At 39.0% G+C, this 9,958-nt stretch overlaps 1 pseudogene; it reads right to left on the bottom strand.

Moving 5' to 3' along the window:
• Positions 1 to 7,276: 7,276 nt before the first annotated feature.
• LOC125924240 (cleavage and polyadenylation specificity factor subunit 5-like) lies at positions 7,277 to 8,023 on the bottom strand (annotated as a pseudogene).
• Between the last annotated feature and the right edge of the window lie 1,935 nt (positions 8,024 to 9,958).

The raw sequence follows: 9,958 nt of genomic DNA, 5'->3' as shown, positions 1-9,958 counted from the left end.
TACCCTACTGATGCATTTCCTTTTCTTTTCTCCCCATACTCCACTTTCATCCCACCCCATTGCCCGTAGGAAATAGTTCTAGGCTGCTGGATATGGACTTTTGAGATTGTATGTAGCTTTTTCAAACATATATTCTATGAAAATGTATTTATTGTTAATTTACACAAATTTATATAGATTTACACAGTTGTCTCTAAATGTTTCCGCTAACCACTATTTTTAGGTCCTATGCAGCCCACTGCGTACACCTAAGTTTATTGTTTTTAACTCTTTTTTATGGTATAGATCTGCCTTATTATATTTATCCATTCAAAACCTAGATTTTCTCCAATAATCTGATACAATATGATTCAATTATTGCTATAATGAACATCTTCACACGTATTGCATGGTCCTTAATGAGAATTCCCATAGGAGTATTTCTCTAAAATATCAACTCAGGAGTTTATTATTGGATCACCTGACATGTGGAAATTCAGTTTGATTGAACACTGTCAGATTGGGTTCAAGAATGGATATATAAATGATCTTTCCCACTATTGTAATTGAGGAATCCTATTTCTCACATTTCCACCAACTTTTGCCATTATGGTACTGAAAGATAAAATATAATCCAAAGGCATTTTTCCTCCCAATTGCCTAAACTATACCCTTAGAAGACAAATACACTGAGTTAATCATTACCATCAGAAACAATTTTAACAATTAATTTACCATTATAGATCTATTTCTAACCTCCCAACCTGAAATAGAGTACATTGTTAGGTTACCCAAGTCTAGATTAATCACCTATTTTGTATTTGTTAGCAGTCTTTCATTGGCAAGCATAAGAATACAAGATTTACACTGGCTTTAAGACTATGCAAAAATTGGGGCTTCTGGGTGGCTCGGTCGTTTAAGCACCAAACTTCAGCTCAGGTCATGATCTTACAGTTCATGGGTTCAGGCACCATGCTGGGCTCTGTGCTGACAGCTCAGAGTCTGGAGACTCCTGCTTTGGTTTCTGTTTCCCTCATTCTCGGCCCCTCCCCCGCTTGAGTGCGCATGCAAGTGTGCTCTCCCAAAAATAAGCGTTAAAAAAAATTTAAAACAAAAAAAAGAGTATGCAAAAATTGTTCTAGAGTTAGGATGAACTTCAGAAAGATTGATCTAATGATTCATTCCTACTGTCATCCAAGACCTATTTTATTTGTGTCTTATTTGTCTATCTTTTTTTTTTAATATATGAAATTTGTTGTTAAATTGGTTTCCTTACAACACCCAGCGCTCATCCCAAAAGATGCCCTCCTCAATACCCATCACCCACCCTCCCTTCCCTCCCACCCCCCATCAACCCTCAGTTTGTTCTCAGTTTTTAAGAGTCTCTTATGCTTTGGCTCTCTCCCACTCTAACCTCTCTTTTCTTTTTTTTTTTTTTTCTTTCCCCTCCCCTTGGGTTTCTGTCAAGTTTCTCAGGATCCACATAAGAGTGAAAACATACGGTATCTGTCTTTTTCTGTATGGCTTATTTCACTTAGCACCACACTCTCCAGTTCCATCCACGTTGCTACAAAGGGCAATATTTCATTCTTTCTCATTGCCACGTAGTACTCCATTGTATATATAAACCACAATTTCTTTATCCATTCATCAGTTGATGGACATTTAGGCTCTTTCCATAATTTGGCTATTTTTAATAATTTGGCTATTTGGTCTATTTTTAATTTTTTGAGGAACCTCCACACTGTTTTCCAGAGTGGCTGCACCAGTTTGCATTCCCACCAACAGTGCAAGACGGTTCCCGTTTCTCCACATCTTCGCCAGCATCTATAGTCTCCTGATTTGTTCATTTTGGCCACTCTGACTGGCGTGAGGTGATATCTGAGTGTGGTTTTGATTTGTATTTCCCTGATGAGGAGTGACGTTGAGCATCTTTTCATGTGCCTGTTGGCCATCCGGATGTCTTCTTTAGAGAAGTGTCTATTCATGTTTTCTGCCCATTTCTTCACTGGATTATTTGTTTTTTGGGTGTGGAGTTTGGTGAGCTCTTTATAGATTTGGGTTACTAGCCCTTTGCCCAATATGTCATTTGCAAATATCTTTTCCCATTCCATCGGTTGCCTTTTAGTTTTATTGATTGTTTCCTTTGCAGTGCAGAAGCTTTTTATCTTCATGAGGTCCCAATAATTCATTTTTGGTTTTAATTCCCTTGCCTTTGGGGATGTGTCGAGTAAGAGATTGCTACAGCTGAGGTCAGAGAGGTCTTTTCCTGCTTTCTCCTCTAGGGTTTTGATGGTTTCCTGTCTCACATTCAGGTCCTTAATCCATTTTGAGTTTATTTTTGTGAATGGTGTGAGAAAGTGGTCTAGTTTCAACCTCTTGCATGTTGCTGTCCAGTTCTCCCAGCACCATTTGTTAAAGAGACTGTCTTTTTACCATTGGATATTCTTCCTGCTTTGTCAAAGATTAGTTGGCCATACTTTTCTGGGTCTAGTTCTGGGGTTTCTATTCTATTCCATTGGTTTATGTGTCTGTTTTTGTGCCAATACCATGCTATCTTGATGATGACAGCTTTGTAGTAGAGGCTAAAGTCTGGGATTGTGATGCCTCCTGCTTTGGTCTTCTTCTTCAAAATTACTTTGGCTATTCGGGGCCTTTTATGGTTCCATATGAATTTTAGGATTGCTTGTTCTAGCTTCGAGAAGAATGCTGGTGCAATTTTGATTGGGATTGCATTGAATGTGTAGATAGCTTTGGGTAGCATTGACATTTTAACAATATTCATTCTTCCAACCCATGAGCACGGAATGTTTTTCCATTTCTTTATATCTTCTTCAATTTCCTTCAAAGCTTTCTATAGTTTTCAGCATACAGATCTTGTACATCTTTGGTTAGATTTATCCCTAGGTATTTTATGCTTCTTGGTGCAATTGTGAATGGGATCAGTTTCTTTATTTGTCTTTCTGTTACTTCATTGTTAGTGTATAAGAATGCAACTGATTTCTGTACATTGATTTTGTATTCTGCAACTTTGCTAAATTCATGTATCAGTTCTAGCAGACTTCTGGTGGAGTCTATCAGATTTTCCATGTATAATATCATGTCATCTGCAAAAAGTGAAAGCTTGACTTCATCATTGCCAATTTTGATGCCTTTGATTTCCTTTTGTTGTCTGATTGCTGATGCTAGCACTTCCAACACTATGTTAAACAACAGCGGTGAGAGTGGACATCCCTGTCGTGCTCCTGATCTCAGGGGGAAAGCACTGAGTTTTTCCCCATTGAGGATGATATTAGCTGTGGGCTTTTCATAAATGGGTTTTATGATGTTTAAGTATGTTCCTTCTATCCCGACTTTCTCGATGGTTTTTATTAAGAAAGTTTGCTGAATTTTATCAAATGCTTTTTCTGCATCGATTGACAGGATCCTATGGTTCTTATCTTTCTTGTATTAATGTGATGTATCACGTTGATTGATTTGCAAATGTTGAACCAGCTCTGCATCCCAGGAATGAATCCCACTTGATCATGGTGAATAATTCTTTTTATAAGCTGCTGAATTCGATTTGCTAGTATCTTATTGAGAATTTTTGCATCCATATTCATCAGGGATATTGGCCTGTAGTTCTCTTTTTTTGCTGGGTCTCTGTCTGGTTTAGGAATCAAAGTAATACTGGCTTCATAGAATGAGTCTGGAAGTTTTCCTTCCCTTTCTATTTTTGGAATAGCTTGAGAAGTATAGGTATTATCTCTGCTTTAAATGTCTGGTAGAATTCCCCCGGGAAGCCATCTGGTCCTGGACTCTTATTTGTTGGGAGGTTTTTGATAACTGATTCAATTTCTTTGCTGGTATGGGTCTGTTCAAGCTTTCTATTTCCTCCTGTTTGAGTTTTGGAAGCGTGTGGGTGTTTAGGAATTTGTCCATTTCTTCCAGGTTGTCCAGTTTGTTGGCATATAATTTTTCATAGTATTCCCTGATAATTGCTTGTATCTCTGAGGGATTGGTTGTAATAATTCCATTTTCATTCATGATTTTATCTATTTGGGTCATCTCCCTTTTCTTTTTGAGAAGCATGGCTAGAGGTTTATCAATTTTGTTTATTTTTTCAAAAAACCAACTCTTGGTTTCATTGATCTGCTCTACAGTTTTTTTAGATTCTATATTGTTTATTTCTGCTCTGATCTTTATTATTTCTCTTCTTCTGCTGGGTTTAGGCTGCCTTTGCTGTTCTGCTTCTATTTCCTTTAGGTGTGCTGTTAGATTTTGTATTTGGGATTTTTCTTGTTTCTTGGGATAGGCCTGGATTGCAGGCCGATCTTGGGATAGGCCTGGACTGCCTTCGCTGCATCCCAAAGTGTTTGGATTGTTGTATTTTCATTTTCTTTTTTTCAATATACTTTTTAATTTCTTCTCTAATTGCCTGGTTGACCTATTCATTCTTTAGAAGGGTATTCTTTAACCTCCATGCTTTTGGAGGTTTTCCAGACTTCTTCCTGTGGTTGATTTCAAGCTTCATAGCATTGTGGTCTGAAAGTAGGCATGGTATGATCTTAATTCTTGTATACTTATGAAGGGCTGTTTTGTGACCCAGTATGTGATCTATCTTGGAGAATGTTCCATGTGCATTCGAGAAGTAAGTATATTCTGTTGCTTTGGGATGCAGAGTTCTAAATATATCTGTCAAGTCTATCTGATCCAATGTATCATTTAGGGCCCTTGTTTCTTTATTGACCATGTGTCTAGATGATCTATCCATTGTTGTGAGCGGGGTATTAAACTCCCCTGCAATTACCACATTCTTGTCAATAAGGTTGCTTATGTTTGTAATTGTTTTATATATTTGGGGGCTCCCATATTTGGCACATAGACATTTATAATTGTTAGCTCTTCCTGATGGATAGACCCTGTAATTATTATATAATGCCCTTCTTCATCTCTTGTTACAGCCTTTAATTTAAAGTCTAGTTTGTCTGATATAAGTATGGCTACTCCAGCTTTCTTTTGACTTCCAGTAGCATGATAGATAGTTCTCCATCTCCTCACTTTCAATCTGAAAGTGTCCTCAGGTCTAAAATGAGTCTCTTGTAGACAACAAATAGATGGGTCTTTTTTTTTTATCCATTCTGATACCCTATGTCTTTTGGTTGGAGCATTTAGTCCGTTTACATTCAGTGTTATTATAGAAAGATACGGGTTTAGAATCATTGTGATGTCTGTAGGTTTCATGCTTGTAGGGATGTCTCTGGTACTTTGTCTTACAGGATCCCCCTTAGGAACTCTTGTAGGGCTGGTTTAGTGGTGATGAATTCCTTCAGTTTTTGTTTGTTTGGGAAGACCTTTATCTCTCCTTCTATTCTAAATGACAGATTGGCTGGATAGAGGATTCTCGGCTGCATATTTTTTTCTGTTCATCACATTGAAGATTTCCTGCCATTCCTTTCTGGCCTGTCAAGTTTCAGTAGAGAGATCCGTCACTAGTCTTATTGGTCTCCCTTTATATGTTAGAGCATGTTTATCCCTAGCTGCTTTCAGAATTTTCTCTTTATCCTTGTATTTTGCCAGTTTCACTATGATATGTCATGCAGAAGATCGATTCAAGTTACGTCTGAAGGGAGTTCTCTGTGCCTGTTGGCTTTCAATGCCTTTTTCCTTACCTGGATCAGGGAAGTTCTCAGCTATGAAATCTTCAAGTACACCTTCAGCACCTTTCCCTCTCTCTTCCTCCTCTGGAATACCAATTATGTGTAGATTATTTCTCTTTAGTGCATCACTTAGTTCTCTAATTCTCCCCTCATACTCCTGGATTTATTTATCTCTCTTTTTCTCAGCTTCTTCTTTTTCCATAATTTTATCTTCTAGTTCACCTATTCTCTCTTCTGCCTCTTCATTCCGAGGCGGTCATCTCCATTTTATTTTGCACCTCATTTATAGCAATTTTTAGCTCTTCCTGGCTGTTCCTTAGTCCTTTGATCTCTGTAATAATAGATTCTCTGATGTCCTTTATACTGTTTTCAAGCCCAACGATTAATTTTGTGAGTATTATTTTAAATTCACTGTCTGTTATATTGTTTAAATCGTTTTTTGATCAATTTGTTAGCTGTCGTTATTTCATGGAGGCTTTTTTGAGGGGAATTCTTCTGTTTCGTCATTTTGGATCGTCCCTGGAGTGGTGAGGAACTGCAGGGCACTTCCCCTGTGCTGTCTTGAATAACTTGCCTTGGTGGGCGGGGCCACAGTCAGACCTGATGTCTACCCCAGCCCACCACTGGGGCCACAGTCAGACTGGTGTGTACCTTCTCTTCCCCTCTCCTAGGGGTAGGATTCACTGTGGGGTGGTGTGGCCCATCTTTGCTACTTGCACACTGCCAGGCTTGTGGTGCTGGGTATCTGGAGTATTAGCTGGGGTGGATTGGCAAGGTGCACGGGGGCGGGAGGGGTAGCCTCAGCTCGCTTTTCCTTCGGAGATCCGCTTCGGGAGGGGCCCTGTAGCACCAGGAGGGAGTCAGACCCGCTGGAGGGATGGATCCGCAGAAGAACAGTGTTGGGTGTTTGCGTGGTGCAAGCAAGTTCCCTGACAGGAATTTTGGCTGGGGGATGGGCGAGAGAGATGGCGCTGGCGAGTGCCTTTGTTCCCCGCCAAGCTGTGCTCTGTTGTCGGGGCTCAACAACTCTCCCTCCCGTTGTCCTCCAGCCTTCCTGCTCTCTGAGGAGAGCTGTTAGCTTATAACCTTCCAGATGTTAAGTCCCGCTTGCTCTCCGAACACACTCCATCTGGCCCCTCTGCTTTTGCAAGCCAGACTTGGGGGCTCTGCTTTGCTGGCGGGCCGCCCTTCTGCCCCAGCCCCCTCCCGCCAGTCTGTGTAGCCCGCACCGCCTTTCTGCCCTTCCTGTGGACCTCTCGTCTATGCTTGGCTCTGGAGAATCCGTTTTGCTATTCTTCTGGCGATTTTCTGGGTTATTTAGGCAGGTGTGGGTGCAATCTAAGTGAACCGCAGGACGCGGTGAGCCCAGCATCCTCCTACGCCGCCATCTTGCCACTATTTGTCTATGGTTTTAAAGAATTTTACAAATTTAATGTGAAATAAAAAAATACAAATAGGAAGAAGTCCATGTTCTTTAATTATGTACAAAATGGTATGAGAAGAACCAAAAGTAAATTAAACATTATCACATTTGTTTTCACCATTCTCTATTTCTTCATATTAACTTCACTATTCAAATGACAGAAAGTAGGTAGCAATTTAGGGATTGGGAAAGAGATAAAAAAAAACCAACAACTTTTTCTACCATGTTTTTTCTATACTGTATAGCTGTGCTCATAGAGACAACTTCTTTTACTTTTACACTGTGTGGAAATCCAATTGTATATAAAATTGAACCTGCTCAGAAACGGAGGGAGACTAGAAATGATGGGTCCATAACCTAGAGCACTATTGTACAGTTTAAACAATGGTGCAGCTACCAGCTTGTAATTTTTAGGGACTGCAAACAAGGCTTTCTCTTGAGGTTGAACCAAAACAGCTCCATCACGTTCCTTAGGTTTTCTAATATGTGGAAGAATATATGAATACTAAGGAGGTTCAAAATTTTGCCTCCACCCGTTACCAATGCAGTCATCAATGACCCCACTTGCAGGACTACATTTTGATAACCCGGTATCCTTGTCATTAAGCATTTGAGTTCTTCAACTTCATCTTCTCCTGGGTTAAGTTCACCACCAGGTAATGTGAAGAAAGTTGTTGCCAGCGGTAGCAGGAACACGTGCAGTAGCAGGTGTTCGTGTACAATCAGGGCCCCTTCTATAGTCCTTCTCATTCGATTTTATCAGATTCCTCCCTCATGTGCTGAAATGTGGCTGCGACGGAGCTGGCCTTCTCATACAGGGACTCCTTTGTACCAAAAATACAATTGATAAGAGGGTACATGTTGATGGTGAACTCCAGGGTGAGGGGCTTGGTCTGTTAGACGGACTTGTTGCCAAACTTGTTGATCCCACCCCCCTATGCCAGCCAATTTGTGAACATTTGGGTGGCACCATGGACATGCTGGTGAACTCCAGCACTGGCAGGGAGAGGATATGGGGCAGGCAGGAAGGTTTTCCTGTGCCAGCAGCAGTTATTTGCATCCCCCTCAGCAGATGCTACCGACCATTAGCATGAGAACACAAGAGGAGACTTAATTTGTCTGCCTTAAGGGAGTATAATTTTTCTTGTTGTTGATTTTTCTCAAACTCATAAAATAGCTTCCAGGAAAACCCATGATCTAAAAACCCTGCTTTACATCACACAGAAAGAGAAAGTATCTCCCAGAAACACTTGAAGCGTGGGAAGTTATGTTTCAGTATGCCCAAATACGTTTTATATATCTCCTTTGTTTGAAATGTGCTTCTTACATCAATCACCCTAAAGTAAGCCAGCTAGGGACTAATCCTGAAGTTGGTAGTGATGTCTACTTTTCTAAAGTATATGAGCTTTGGAAGAGTGGTAAATACAGAATTTACAATCAGGATAAAACAATAGAAAAGAAGGGTAAATGGATGTGGAGAGTGGAAAGAGCAAACATTTTCATAAACTAGAACAACTGTGTACCTTGATACAAAACAATTTAGTCATTTATGAGCAATTATAATTTTCATAAAACTTTGACTAATCTTTAAAAAATTTAGTTTTGCTAAGGGCTCCTGAGTGGCTCAGTCTGTTAAGCATCCACTTCGGCTCAGGTCGTGATCTCATGGCTTATGAGTTTGAGCCCCATGTCTGGCTCTGTGCTGACAGCTCAGAGCCTGGAGCATGCTTTGGATTCTGTGTCTCCCTATCTCTCTTACCTCCTCCTCTCACGCTCTCTTTCTCTCTCTTGCTTTAAAAATGAATAAAAATTAAAAAAAAGACTTTGTTAATATTTTCACTACCATTATTAGTTATTAAAAATGAAATGTATGCTGTATCAGGTTAAATAATTTTGAGATTCACAGAGGTTATAGTTTTGTGCCTTAATTGTCTTACTGCCATATGTGTGCTTGTGTAAACGTGTTTCATAATATAAACAAATTTTGTGAGAACAGTTTATTAACACAGACTTTCATAATTTCACAAAGTAAACATCCTTCTGTAGCATTATTTTGTTTTCATGAAATGATATTTTGTGAACTTTTCTCCATTGTCAATGCATAGGGATTTAAGTCATTAATTTAAAAAAATGTATAATTGTCTTTTTTTTGCCTCAAGGGCTGGAATTATACATTTTAGGAGCATGTGCTAAAAGAAAATAGATTTTTGTTTTTTGGTTTTTTTTAAGTTGACAGTAGGGGAAGGGGCAAAGAGTAATGATCACCCTTTATAGATTCCAAGAAATTAGTAAATCCCCAAACCCAGGAAGTGCCTATCAATTACCGCAATTGCAGATGATTAACAAAAGCCCACGTGGAACTTGCTTCATGCTTCACATCTGTTCAGCTATTTATCTCTAACAGCAGAGAATAATGGTTTCCTTTTCTCTTTTCCTTTAAATATTACACAAGTGCTTTTCATTGTGGAATCTAAATGAGAACTCTGTTCCTGGAGATATAATTAAAAGTTGACAAGGTTGGAGAAAAAGATAAGTATCACTAGAGAGTAAACAGTTCAATATGTTCCATATATTAGTAGTGTAGTTTATCCACCCATTCCTGTACTGATGGACATTCAGATTACCTATTGTTCTTTGTTAAATTAACAGGATACTCAAAATAAGCATTAATTTATATACCATTAATTTAATTGGGCCAAATGATGTTACTTTTCTACTCCAGTATGTATTTCACAAAACACAGAGATTTAAATAGACATGCTATTAAGTGAAACTTACTGTGTAGTAGAATTAGTTATTAATTTTTGAATTACCTTGTGCAGACTGAAATAAATTAGCACATATGAAAACTCTGCACTGCAATGCTATATTTATTTGACAAGAAGTTGTATTTTTTCCAAAGAAACACTTAAAA

The sequence above is a fragment of the Panthera uncia genome, chromosome F2 (genome assembly GCF_023721935.1).
Source record: "Panthera uncia isolate 11264 chromosome F2, Puncia_PCG_1.0, whole genome shotgun sequence".
Classification (NCBI taxonomy): Eukaryota; Metazoa; Chordata; class Mammalia; order Carnivora; family Felidae; genus Panthera; species Panthera uncia.
Note: the sequence above shows the minus strand (reverse complement) of the source record. Positions and strands in the feature narration are given on the sequence as shown.